Source organism: Cupressus sempervirens, chromosome 10, assembly GCF_028749045.1.
Source record: "Cupressus sempervirens isolate cs-2001-9-10 chromosome 10, ASM2874904v1, whole genome shotgun sequence".
NCBI classification, from domain to species: domain Eukaryota; kingdom Viridiplantae; phylum Streptophyta; class Pinopsida; order Cupressales; family Cupressaceae; genus Cupressus; species Cupressus sempervirens.
Genome location: NC_143127.1, coordinates 72174665 through 72189970, shown reverse-complemented (window position 1 = coordinate 72189970; position 15306 = coordinate 72174665).

Here is a 15306-nt window from a genome sequence, read left to right as displayed (position 1 = left end):
GTCAAAGAATGTTTAAGGGTTAAGACCATATTTAGCCAAAAATGTGTTGTTTACCTCCATAATCATCCTGAGAGCTGCATCCCAATTGTTCAAAGCAATTTCCAGTGACTTATGTTGGATGGCAGTCTCGGCAGCAAGATGAATAAGTCCATCTGATGTAGAAAGATTTGGGTCTTTCTTGAGAATAGTTTCAGCATATACTTGCTCTTTATGAAGTATCTCTAAATGTGGGGTAATGGAGGATTGGAGTTGCATTAATTTGGCCTTGATATTAGCCTCATCTGCTGTTAATATAGCTATTTCTTTGTGAGTGTGAAGCGATTGAGCAAAATGCTTCTCACTTTGAGCTGGATCATTTGGTAGATGCATGCTTGAAATGTTTAAATTCCTTTCCAGGCTCAGTATCTTTTGACTTATCTCTTGTGTGAAGTATGAAAAATCACACAACTTTTTGTACAATGAGAATATATTCTCAAGCACCTTTTTCACTTTGTCAATAAGCTTTGCCAATTCAACTTGTGAAAGTGCTATTTGACTTGATATTTTCTCATTCACTTTCCCCTAAAATTTTCTTTCTAACCATTCCATAAGTTTTGCATTTGTTTCTAGGTCTTCATTTGTCACCTAGTCAACAATATCTGTTAATTGCTCTGTGATATGCTTTGACTCATCTGGTGATTGCAGACTGAAGGCATCCATAAAGATGTCCTTAATTATACATAGTGTTTGCTTTTGTTTATACTCCTTCCTGAGTATCTCCTATCTTTTCCTCCTATTCAGTGCATCCTGCACCTCATTGATTTGATCAATGGTTATTGTTTTTGAGTCATAGCCTGGTATGACTATCTCCTCATCTAATTCAGGGTCTCCATAGTGAAGTACCCTTGCAACTTTGGTAGTACTAGATGTTGGTATAGATATTTGCAATGGCTGGTGTGAAGGAGTTCCTAAGGTAGGCAAATCTATTAATGTTTGTATTGCCTCCTATTCTTTAGGGGTTTTCACTATTTCCTCCTCCTTCTGTCTACCATGATCAATTATTGTAATCTTGGGAAGTGCACCTTGTGTTTGTGTTGTAGGATCAAATGTAATAGTCTGTCCTGTTTGTTCTGTTCCTTTTTCTACAGCTGCACTTGGCTTCTATATTGCAACATCAACTATGCTTGTTGGCATTTGAAATTGACTACTAGGAGTTGTAGAAATGATAGAAGGTGGGTAAAAGCACAAACTTGTGTCACCTTTTATAAAGGAGAAGTGATATCAGAATTTAAAGTCTTCAACTTTAATGACATAAAAGTGGCATGTGTGCTTAGAATTTGAAGATGATGTAAACTAATGAAATGTGTAAAATTAGATGAAGTTTATGTCTGTAATTTTTTTGAAAAAAATTGAGTGAAAATTTTATCTATTTTTTAATTTTTAAAGTCTATTTTTTAATTTTTTTTAAATACTAAAAATATAGAGTTTTTTTTCCCGTCAAACAAATATATAAAAATGTTCATATTTTGGTCTGATTTTGGAATATGTTAGAGTCAAAATGTATACCTAGTGCACCAAAAAAGAAAAATTGAAATTCAGCTAATATTTTTTAACTTATAACTGGTCAAAGTCAAAGTTATCATAAATTGATAGTTTTGTTCTCCCATCAAACTTTTTCCATCAAATCTACATATTTTTTAAAACAAATTACATATTCTTGAAGAAGACTCTCTCCTCTAGTACAGCATTTTTAAAAAAAAAAAATTGAACATCATTTACTATTTTTTTCTTATTTTTGAATAGACATCTTCTTGAATCTTAAAATACCTACTTGTACTATTTTCAAATTATAACATATTATCCATAATCAAAATTTTTTAAAATTATATAATCATAATCTTGACTCCGAGACCTACAAAACTATATTTTTAGTTTTAAAAAAAACTTCAATTTAGTAAGTCAAATTGGCCTTCAAAGTGAGAAGTTTGCATAAGTTCTTATTTTTGCTTGTATGGCTGCCACCTAGGATGCCACATAGGTAGTTTCAGCTGAAACTATTTCGGCCGTAACAGTTTTGGCCGAAAGGGTATTGGCCGTAACCCCCTAGAGTAAAAAATTATTGTTAGTCACTTTTTGGCTATTTTTTATGATATTTTGAGTCATTTGAAACATGGGGGTTATGGCCGAATCCGTTTTGACCGAAAGTGTTTCGGTCGTAACTGTGCATGCCACGTCAACGAAGAAACTTGCCACATATGTACGGCCAAAACTTGTTCGGCCATAACCATTATGGCCAAAACTATTTTGGCCGTAACCCCTCCAAATATCACAAATGGTGACATAGGTTTGTGCTTTCACCCAGGTGGTTCTTGTGGATTCACCTTATCTTTGATTGTACTTTCTACTAGTTTTTGCAATTCATCTATACTGACCAATATTGGATCTGTGCATAATATTGCTTGTTGTGTAGATTGGTCAAGAATTCTTTTAAGATCTTCTATAGTTAATGGATTGATATTCTGACCAGAAGTATCAGGAACATCAGTAATAGTTACAGTATCTGCAGGTGAGATGGATGCTTGAGGAGGGCTAGGGGGTGGCAATTGTGTGTCTTGCACACTCTGATATGGTTGCTGCTCTTGCTCAGCTGTTCCCATTATATCCTATTTTTGTGTCTATTCCTCCTCTCCATCTTTCTTTTCTTCTTCCTTCTTCTCTTCTTCTCTTTTCTTTTCTTCATCTTCTTTCCTTTTTCTCCTCTCCTCTATTGGTACAGTAGCTTCTTCCTTGTATTCTTCTTCAAGAAAATCTTCAATCTTTTTGTACAAGTTTTTCCATGATTTCATTGTTCTTTGAACAATTTCTTCCATCTTGTTTTGGAGTATGAAGAATGCCCTGTATTTAGGTGTAAACCTATTATTATGCCATTTGACTGCATTCTTTACTTGTTCCCTAGTCAAATCCAGAAATACACTTGCTAGGGTTGATTCCTTCATCTCCTTCTCTATTTTCAAATAGAAATGCCATCTGTCTTCTACAATTTTAGACAATTCTTTTGGCAATTGTCCATCTAATTCAAGTGGAGTGTACTTGAACTGTGCCATCATTCCATAAACTGTTTCTTCTATTCTATTATGTTCTTCTTTATTAAATTTACTAAAATCAACTTTATTTAAATTACTTAAGTCACCATTTCCAATCTTTTTACATAAGGTATCAACTGAAGAATGGCTTACCTTTTCAGATTGGTCTTCTTCATCAGTGTCAGGTTGAGCCACATATCTTCTTCTTTTCCTCGGCTCTTCCTGTGTTTCCTTGATTTGTTTCTTCTTTGTAACTTCCTCTTTGGCCTTTTGGGTGGAGGCCCTTGTTGTTGCTCATGTTGTTGGCTTTTGAAGTGATGGTGTGGCAGCTTTCTTTGATCTAGGCTTAGCTGGAGGTTGTTATGTTGCCTTTCTCTTCTTTGTCTCAGCTTCAGTTGGTGATTCCTTGGCTTCTTCTTCCTCTGCACCTTCCTCCTTGTCTTCTCCAAGACCTTGAGTTAACTCCATTGGCCCTTGTTCTTGCTCATCTTCATCATCACTATCATCTTCTTCTTCTTCTACTTTAGCCTCAATTTCTTTACCAAATTTCTTCTTAATTTTCTTTAATAATTTGTCTTTCTTCAATGTGGAAGCATTTTTTAATTCCATCTTTATCTTTGATCTTACCACATCATAAGTGCCAAAATGTGGAGCACTCTTATCTGTTTCTTCTGCCAATAATGCAGTTATTGCTGCAGATGCCTCATCAATATTAATTTCATAGCCAAATGGCCTTAGCCATCTCACTCTTGGTATTACTGCTTGAATATAGGTAAAATCAATGTCAACTAAGAAACATATATCATTAGTATGTTTTTCTACTAAGGAAACTAGTATCCTTGATCTTTGCTTCATGGATTTCTTGAAATCCTCAAAATAGCTTGTCATCAAGGTATCAAAATTTTCTCCCATTTGCTCTATATATTCATTGATTTGGGCAATGATGGTTCTGTCATTTCTCCATGCCACTTTGCCAAAAGAAGGAAACTCATTTTGAACATAAAAGAATATGCAAACTAGAATTGCTCCAAATTTGCATTGAGTGCCCTTTGTTCTTCTTATGGCAGCTAGGTTTTCATTGATCTGTTGTAGTTGCAGTTATGCAAGATCATAAGTATGATCCTTTTTCACAAATTTGTATCCTACATCTACTGCAATACATGGTACATGTTGGGTGATGCGACGCGCTCCCCTGCCCACAGGTGGTTAATTATGTGGTGTTCCATGTTCACTAACAGTCATGGCTTTTGGTGCAATGGCAAATGGGCCCTACAATTGGTATCAGAGCCTGGTTTTGGCCTGGTCATGGGTTCAAATCTCTCCGGTGCCCTCCTGACCCGCGTAAGCACCTGGTATGCATGTCAAGGGGGAGATTGTTGGGTGATGCGACGCGCTCCCTTGCCCACAGGTGGTTAATTATGTGGTGTTCCATGTTCACTAACAGTCATGACTTTTGGTGCAATGGAAAATGGGCCCTACAGTACACTGTTGAGTCTACTAGATTGGTAGAATTTATGGGCAATGACTCTAACAGCAAACTCAACTAGAGAATCTTGTATGGTGTGAATTGTCATTCCTCTTTTGTTCCACTGGGCACCAATGTTCTTTTCAATAACCTCCTTTGATTCACTTCTCAAGGTTTTGTACCGATCTAGGGTTGGGTACCCTGTTACTCTATGTATGATTTCTTTGGTCAATTTGATGGGAGAATCTTCTAACCACAAATTTCCACCATGAATTCTGCTCAGCACAAGTCTAGTCCATTCTGTTTTGAATACGGTGGGAAAGCTTAAAACTCGGGTTAAACACTTTCTTTCAACAATTTTGAATTCTTCTTTCAAGACTCCATCTACACATAGTTTCTCATAGGCTTGTCTTATTTCCATGTCTCCTACGGCTCCTATCTTACAGTTGTAACATTTTTTTGTTGAGATAATGGGTGTTGCACACATTGCATAATATTGTTATTTTATTATTTTATTTTACCTAGATGGACGTGCAACATGTAAAGATTCCCATAGAATATTCTTGATGAGTTGTATTGTAACATTGTGATAATATTTCATGTAATTATTTAATATTGGAGAAAAGAATTAAATGCCCAATATTAAATGTGGGGTCAGTGGGTTAGGTAGCACATGGTTTTAGCACATGGTTTATGTAATACCACTTGGTGGTTTTGTGGGACTTGCTACTATATAAGCAGCCACAAGGGTAGTTGTTGGAGAGAGACAGTGACAAGGAGAAGACAAAAGGCAAGAGTCGAGCGGGATAAGGCTTGACAGGTTAGCCAAGGGAGCATTTGTGAAGGTTGAAAGCATGGCATGGGATGTGTGGATTCATGCTTGTTCACATAGTTTTCTTGGTTGTGGCTATGGCCATGAAGGCTTCCATGGTTGTATGGCAATGGTATTTTTTGCTGAATAATACATGGTGATGGATGCTTTTGGAGGCTGAGTTTTTCCCTCAATGAGGGTTTCCCAGGGTATATCTTGTGTCACAATTTTGTGGGTATGTTGTCTATTCTCTTGCATGTGGATTTTAATTCCGTGTTTATTTTAGATCTATTATGGGTTATGTGGAAATGGTTATATTCTTTATTGCCAAGTTTCCTTACATTTCTCACGTCTTGGACCATTACAACTTTTGGGGGAATATGGGAGAGAGCTCCAACTGGTTTGTTTTTGTAGGCAACTTCGGGAATAGGACAAAAATCAGGTTGCTTGACCTCATTTGAAACTAACTGCACTTCAAAAGACTCTTTTACCTTGGTTTTCTTTGAGCTTGACGCCATTTATGCAAACTAGGTTTTATACAACAAAAGGATACGAAACTACGTAGCTCGGCACAAATGAAAATACCTCAAGATCGATGAAAAACATGTTGAATGCGGTTGCAATCTACTTGATACGCTGGATTCTTGCTATGAAGTCGCTCAGCTCTCTTTCTTCTTCTTTGCTTCTTGATCGCAATGAGTAAAACTGATTGAAATCATGATAATATACCTTATTTCCGTCGCATTAAATGCTCAACTGTCAACTTAGCTTCCATTGGAGTTATCCAACTCAGCATCAGTTATCAGCTCGATCGCTGTTGGGAGCTTGGCATCTTCTACTCCTACACACATTAGTTGTATGCCCCTTCTTATTACAGTAATGACAAGTGGGTTTTGAATTCTTACCTTTGTCACTTCTTTGTTTAGCACTCTTTGATGATTCCCCAACTTCAGTGCTATTGTATCCTAGTCCAGAACTATCATGGGCAGATTTTGGTGATTTCAGCAACTATTCAAAATACTTGATGGCTTCACTTGACTTGTTGAGATTCTCTGCTACCTCTTTTTCTCTATTCAATTCATTCTGCATTTGTTCATTTTGCATCTTCAAAGTAGAGATCTCAATATCTTTTACATTGAGTTCATGATGAAGGTTCATCATTTGGGCAAGTGTATCCATCTGCATGTTTGAGATCCTTGTCAATTCAGTACATTTTTCTTCAAGTCTGTTTGTAAGATTTCTTTTGTCATTTTCCATCATTACTTTATCTTCAACTGCTCTTTTCTTGTGTTCAGTAATTTCACATATCATTATGGTCTATGATTCATGTTCCATCTTGAGAGATCTTATCTCATCTGCTTGAACTTTATTTTTCTCCATCAATTCTACTATTGCTGCATCAAACTCTTTAATATCTCCGTTGGAAAGTATGTTGGTGGTATCAATCTCCTTGTAGTGTATATCATTTTCAGCTATGGCTAGATCCTTCCTTTTTTTTAATGAGTTTCTCAACTTGTTTCTAAATTCCTCCAAGCTATGTAGAGCAAGTTGCACATTTATCACCTGATTTTCAATGATCTTTCCAAGTTTGAAAGCTTCCATCTTTAGATATTTTTCCTCCAAGTTGTTAGGCTTTTCCTTGTGAGAATCTAGAAGCTCTGATACCAATTGTTGGAATATTCAAATATGGAAAGAGTACTTATGAGAGGGGGGGGTGAATCATAAGTATCACACTTTAGCCAATAAAACTTTTAACTGAAAGTAAATTGTATGCATGTAAATACATCAAGTAAACATAAACCTAAACACATGCATCAACAACTCATAACACTGGAATTTGGTAACCCAAAAACTCTCTAGGAATAAGAAGGTAAAACTGGTGTGGAGATGATACCCACAAAAATTACTACAGCAATATTGTTCAACCACTTCTGATGGTCTGCCTTGTTAAAGGCTTTACACTGTATTAATAGTGACCTGGTTAGAGGCTTTTCAAACACTTAACATGAAGTGTCACCCTGTTAAAGGATTTAATCACTTATTTAAAGGATTTACGAAGTAGCTGTTAAGCTAACCTATCACCGTAGGATTTTCATTCTAATACAATTGCTAGAAAGTATTAGGTATATTGAACTTGATAGATTACAATCCTTGATTGCTGAATGCAAGCACCTTTTTGCTTTCTCCGATCTTGATCCTTTGTGATCTGATAACCCTCGCTTCTGAAAATAGAATTCCTTATGCACCCTTGTTTGTCCACTCATATATTTACAATAAAATTTCATCTTCCTTATAAAGACATTTGAGGATTTAGGGTTAGGTATGATCTACGATCCATATTCAATCTTCATTTTTCGCTTATTATTTGCACTTCTTCTATTGGTTGCATGCCTTCATCATTTTTCTTATTGGCTACATGTAGATTGCATAGGAAAAGTAAAAGATTCGATCTCATCATTAAATCCTTCAAGATTTACCTTATGTCGGCTGTAAAAATGGTTTACATCATAATTTGTGCAATTACAAACCCTTATGCTGATATTCAGAGTTACTCGGCTCCTGAAGTATTGCTAATACTCGGCACATGTTGTTTCCTTGATAGCTTGGCACCTAAACAAAACTGTATCACTTGGCACCTTATGTTACTCTGCACTTGTTAACACTTGGCACCTTATGTTGCTTGGAACTTGTCAACACTCAGCAACTTATGTTACTCGGCACTTACTCGACACATGAAGATTACTCGACATTTGTTGTGGCTTGGCATGCATGGTGTACTTGGCTCCAATATAGAATAGGTAAGTGTTATTGGCACTCAAGTGTCAAAAACCATTATGAGGTTAAAAAAAGACTTACCTTTTGGGTTAACCAATTATATACCTGTATCAGCCCCTAATTTGCATCTAGAACCATCAAAGTGAAGTGTCCAAATTGGATCTTCCTTGGGCTTTCTAACCTTGTGTTTGTTCATTCTTAACTTCTCTTTCACCTGAGAGTTAAAAGATTGTTTCTTGGGAACCCATTGCAACTTCTCATGGGGTGGACTTGATGATTCCCCTTTGTAATATGTTGATAGAGGAAATCTATTGTTTTATTGTTTGTCTTGAATCTCCTCTATCAATTCTTTAATTTCATTGATTTTAGGTTCAGGATGAATGACGACCAAAGTCCACCCTTGGCCTTTCACATACCGTGTTCTTCTCTAAATATTGATCATCCCCAGGGGAGGAGAAGAAAAACCTCCATTGTCTAAAGAGGTATCACTATGTGATAAATTTAGATCTTCAATTTCTTCTTCAATCTTCTCCGCTGACCCAATTGAGTTTATATGACTTTGATTTCCCATGGGTCCATTTTCTAGAATTTGGTTATCATTGTCTTGCATAATATCTATTAACACCTTTATGACTACTTCTTGGCATGATGAGCACTCAAATTCAAAGTGAGTAACTTGGTGTAATCAGCAAAATCCTAGGAGGACTAAGATACTAGGATCAGCTTCTTCTCCCGAACATTGCAAATTAGTCACCATTCTATCTATGAATTGTGTCATGATTTCATCCTTTGGGATTGATATCTTGAGTTCTTTACCCTGATCACTTGATATTTTGGTGGGAATTGTATCAAATTCCATCACTTCGCATGAGCCCAAATCTGATTGTAGGAATGCCATCTCATTCAGAGCATTATATTCTATAATCATTATTTTCAATTTGGGTTTTACATCTATCTTGATTTGATTGTTCAATCTCTTCCATGGTAACCATAGCTAAGTGAAATCTATAGAAAACCATCCTCTTAGGCATTTTGTCCATTCCCTACTCAAGAGCAACCCATACATCTCTAGAATGTCAACCACATCTATATCAATGACATCTTGAATCTGGGGATCGACTGTCATCTATATCTGAACATCTTTCAATACGTTGATGACTTTCACCTCTGTTTTGTCCAACTGTATCACTATTTGATCAGAAGGTTGAGGACTCACCCCCAAGCTTTGTGCTATTGATAGTGGCATGACATTACATGAGGCTCCCAAATCAATTAAACAATTGTGGAGATTCTTTCCATATATCTTGATGCTGAGCAAAAAAGGGGTACCTCAATCTTGTCTTTAAACATAGTGGGCATCACTTCTACAACATTTACTTATTGAGACACTGTATTTTGAGGGACAATATTTGTATTGTGGGGTACCTTTCTATGATCAGCTAGAGTCTTCATGAGCACTTCTTGCTATTATGGACAATTTTACAACATGTCAAACATGGACATATTTTCTTTGGTTCATTTCAAGTCCTCTATATCACTATACTTTTCAGTAGACCAAGTAGGATTTTTCAATATTGTTGGTACATTCATTTGATTTTGATTCTATTGTCCTCCATATGGTGGCCTAACTGGTGCCAGATTGTTAATCACAATCAAATCAGGAGTTGGTTGTAAAGCTAGAGGAATTCCATCCATCAAAGGTTCCTTTTTATTTCTTAGATTATATGTATTTTGATTGTCATTTCATAAAACAAACATCTCTTCATGCTGAAGGTTTGGTTCCTGACTAAATGAAAAAGAGAACTCTTCGCTAGCTGGTTGTTCTACTTGCACATTCTATATAGAATCATAGGATTCTAGTAGCATAGCATTAAATTGTATAGGAGGAGCATTTTCATTCGCTTGTGAACTTTGAGTCATCTCTTGATTCCCATTATAATATAAACCATGATTGTTGGATGCATTCTGACTATCATCATACTCATTAACATCTGCATACTGAACATTGTTGTTGTTGTTGTTGTCTATAGGAATGTTTCCATTATTCAAATGAGTGTTCCACTGTCAGTTCTATCTTTGGAAGCCATTATTACAATCAAGAGGATTGAAATTTTTCCCCCCATTGTTGTTTCCTAAATTATTGTTGTTGTTTTCACTAATGTTCTTGTTATAATTTTGGCCATAATTGTTATTGTAAGGACTAGCATTGTTCCTTTGGAAGTTGTTGTTCTGTCCTTGTGCTAACCTTAGATGAGTTAGTTTGTTATTCATTTGGGGCATAATATTTTTCATCTAACCAAATTTGGAAACAAAACTATTGTCTGCTTTAGTGGGCATTGTTGCCTTTTGCTCAAAGAAGGCAGCTTTTGGAGGTTCATACCCTGGATACGTTAGAGTGGGATTTTGCGAAGCAAGTGCTTGTTCTAATGGAACTAGATTCATAGGTATGAATCAACTAGGCATTTTGGGCACTTTGATAGGGTATGTTGGCATCATTGTGATAGTTGGAGTTGGAAGCATTAATCCTCCTCTATTGGGATTAGCTTTCTTAGTGAAGGTAATTGCCTCTTCGAAAACTTTATCCAATGTATTGATAATTTCTATAGGAAGTCTTCACAGAAAAAGAGTAGTAAGATGGTCCATAGCATTCAGATAAATCTATATAGCAGCTTCAACTGGTATGGTGTATGGTGTCTCTAGCTTTCGATATGCCATTTGAAAGCAATGGTTGAAGCGAGAAACTATCTCAGTTGGGTCCCTTTTGATTGATATGAATTGTTGATGTATCACAACTAGGTTGATGAAAGTTTTTAATTGTTCCAAGAACAATTTTTTGAAAGTATCCCAATCTCCAATACATCCAAGTGACAAATTAATATACCAATTAAAGGAAATTTCCCCCAAAGAATAGAGGAATAAATGAAGAACCACATTCTTGTTAACAACCTGCTTTCGGTTGCAAATTTCTTTGAACACCTTGATGTGATCTTCAGCAGTTTGTGTCTCTCCATAGATGAACCTTGGGAAAAACTTCTCGATATTTTTTGGGGAGGTCATGGAGTGCACCTCTCAAGTTTATAGGTGAGTCTACAATGTTTACAAAAAAGGCCATTGAAGGATTTGGTGGACCTAAGGGTGGTTGTTGAGGTGGAACTATTAGAATATGTGGTGGTTGGAGTAGAGGTGGAGTTGAAGAAGATGATGAAAGGTTGAACAAAAGTGGGTGAATTTGGGTTCTTCCTTTATCATTGCGTGGTTTACAGAAGTGGGTAAGCTCAAGAAACTTGTGGGCACTAGGTGAAGACCTTAATGGTTGTTAAAATGGGGATTCTGGGTCAGAACCCTCCAATTTGCATCAACTCTAAAAAAGGTGCACCTCTGTAAAAGTACAATTTCTCATAAATTAAAACACACCACTGAATTTTGTGCACCTATGTACCTACACACTTGTGGATCTATGAACCTGTAGACCTACGGAGCTATGCACCTACACACCTAATTTCTCAAAAACTCAAGAAATTTTTTGAACTTGTGGAAAGTGAATTTTTTTGCAAAAGTACAAAATTTTCCACTTTTTTTGAGAATCAAAAGTGTGGCCCTCCTTCTAGTGCCACTTCTATTGAGCTATCATTATGAATGATGCTAAATGACAAGAATTCTTGTGAACTCCTCTCTTGAAAAGCTAATCTTGTGAATCAATTCCAAGGTTCTAGGTGATCTTGTGACCTACTAGAATCCATTTAGTTGAAGATAAAGTTTTGCTTTAAAGTTTCTATGAATGCAATCTAACAATGCAACTAGTATGGAGTCCTATTCTAACAAGGGGGTCAATAGAGAAAATAACAAAACTTTAAAGCAACTAACATGAAATTGAAATCCTAATGGACATAAGCTATAGAAAGCAACACGTCTGTGAGTTCAGTGGGTAACTAATGAAAGTAGGAGTAGCACTTCCTCAATTCTACTGATGCAATTGTTGGTGAGAAACTTAGTAATCGTATGATATTTCACTCTTCATCAAATCGCAAAGCCACAGAAAGTGCACTCATGTGAGATGAAAAGTTATGCAGGGATAATTCTATGATTTCTTCTTGAGCTAGATACATCAGCGAAATTCGTAAAATCATAGCAAACACCAGAACTAAAAGATCGCACAACTAGAAACAAAGCAATAAACTTTTGGCTCAATCACAATTCCATGAACATAAATTCACAAAAATATGACACATTCACGCAAGAATCACTACACTCCAAATGCGAGCATCAAAAGCATAACTTTATTGAAAAATAACGATAGCTCCAATTACATATTATAATGGAGTATTTATAAGAAATCATCTCCTCAATTTGTGTTGAGTGTGAGAGATATCTTCATGCAATAAAATGCTTTTAATTTAATAAAATAAACTAATTATATACAAACTAAGAATCTAACTAGTTCTTAATAGGACTCCATCCATTTTTTATTCATTAATTGGATGCATGAGCCTTTACATGTCAAAAACAAAGAATTTATGAGAGGATAAAGAATAAGAAAGCCTTCAGTCAAAGTGGAAGTATCTGGAAGTGCCAAAAATAGAAGCTAGTCCTTCACTGGGTGTTTGTCAGAGTTAAACTATCATTAGAATGTGTTTTTGATGCATGTAAAGCTCTATTTTTGGAACTATTAGTTAACTATCAACAAAACCTCTAGAAATGCGTATGTGTGGACCTACAAACCTGTGCACTTGCAGAGCTACGCACCTCAAAATGGTCCAAAATCTAAAAATTTTACTGAGTGTCAAAATTGAAATTCTGGCTTCTGGGTTTTGTTCCCCTTCATCTAAAAGTTATGTCTTGATGTTTTCCCTTGAATTTCTCTATAATCTCAATAATGTTGGCCACATATAGTAAATCTAAAGCCTCATATTTATCTTTAACCTTTTTTCTATAGTTATCTACCTCAATTCAAGTCTCAACAAAATCCTTGAGTTTGGTATCCAACTCTAATAAGGTTTCCTCTATCCTAAAAGCCTACCAGATGTCCTCATCATTAAAACCTTCTTCAAAAAATTTCTTGAATTTCTCAGCTAATACCTCTGCTGGAAATAACATTTCCCATTCCTCATCCTCAAAAATCTCTAAGAATGCATCACTATAATGTCTCTCTACTTCCAAAATTCGTTCTCAGGCTTGGTCCTTGAGCCGATGGATTTTTGCATGTGATGTTTCCATTAAAGTATTACTGTCTACAATCTTCTCAATCTAATCATCAATTAAATCTAATTCTTCTATTGCATACACATCTACCAAAATCCTATATCTCTGCCCCTTTATAGCTTGCAAAACTTGTAAGTCTTTTCTCTAGACACACACTTCATCCATGATACTAAAATCCTACTCCAAAATCACTATCATCTTATTTACATTCTCCTATGTAGTATGTAGTAACTTTAGATTCCTTGGATAATCAAAACACCCTTTTCTTCAAAACTTTCCCACCACTACTGATAGGCTTTCAAGAATCAGTCTAGATGCACACCCTTCCCCTCTCTAAGTACATCATTTAGGGTCTTCTCAAGGTGATCAAGATCTAGGGGACCAAAAAATTTGTCTAGATATCCTCTCAGGATTTTATTTTTCCTTGGAATTATTTTGAGTTTAGCCCCTTCCTAGCTTCTAAAAACTTCTTTTATCCCCATCGCCACCATTAATCTGGCCATATCCAATGTGGGCCTCCCAAGCATGATCTCTCTAATATGATAATAGTGTGGGTCCAAGCTTTCTACATCTACATCAGGAGGGGGGATGACCACTTAAGCAAACAAGTCTTGATCGTGAGTGTTGTTGATACATGCCAATGGTCTTGCTTCATGAGATGGGGACTCAAGTTATTCAATACTTTGGCCAACTCAAGGATATCCTCCTCATCTGCATGGAATTTTGATTTCATGCTTCTCATCATTTCTTTTGTCAACCACCTTGGAATCTATTCACTTGAAGGCCTACCTTTTGAGGATGAAGGAGTATGTTTGGCTACCTCCTTTCCCTTATCACTCCTCCCCAAAGTTCTTTCTCTTTGCAAGGGCTCTCCTTCTATGGTCTCCATCTCTGTGGATCCTATAGCTTGCACCTCAGTGTCTTGGGAGGCTTGTTGAGAATATTCTACTATCTATCCCTCTTTTGACACTTCATTAGTTTCCATTTGTTACAACTCCTCTTCTAGTTCCTTCTAAACTTGTTCTTCTTCAAAACTTGGAGGCAGAGGAGTAACTGAGCCTTTATCCACCACCGTGACTTGTGGTGGGGATGGGGGAGTAAGATTAGGAGCTTGTGATTCTGGCAACATCTTTTTCTAGTCCTCTTGTTGGGGTTCACCTGTAGGGGTATCCCTTATCTTATCCCCAACCAATTCTGTTCCTATGGGCATGAAGTCAAAATCTAACATTTTAAACACATAATCGCTCTCCACAACCTACTCATCCACCCATTTTTATACTTCATCTTCTAAAGAAGAAAATTCCAAGTGTTCCTCTAGGGAAGATGGTGGTGTTACCATGGAACTTCTCCTCTTTTCTTGTTCTATAGCTCAAGCTAGCTAGGTTCTTCTCTATATAGGCACATCTTCCTCCTAATCTTCCTCCTCTTCTTCTTCTCCTTTAGGAATAGGTTTGGGGACATATGGGAAAGAAACCATTCTCTTAAACTCCCTTTGCCTCTTATTCATGTAGATTTGAATCTTTTCCTATTTCCTAGAGACAGAAAGGGATGCTAGTTTTGTTTGCAGAGGAAGAGATACTTATTGAGTTTCACCCTCTTCTGTCTGGCTGGGCACAATTGGTAGCAATTGAGGATCTAGCTGGTCATGAGAAGCCCTAGTGTCTTGTGATCCCTACACATCTTCTCCTTGCTACTAAGAAGGTGCCTATACTTCACCCTCTTTTGTATTGAATCTTTGAGGAGAAATCCTCTTTCTTTTGCCTTATCCTTTCCTCTCTAGAGGGTGATAGTATCCAACTAGGTGGTCAATTTCGTATACTATCTTTGGCCTTATTAGTGACTAGGTTGCAAAGGTAGGAATAGTAACCTTCTTCCCTCTACCTTTGCCTGGGTAGGTTGTGTGTGAAAAATCACAATTTTAGGTATTGGATCAAGTTGGAATAGTTTCCTGATCCAATCTTGTGTCATCCTAATGACATGCCTTGCCCTATGGC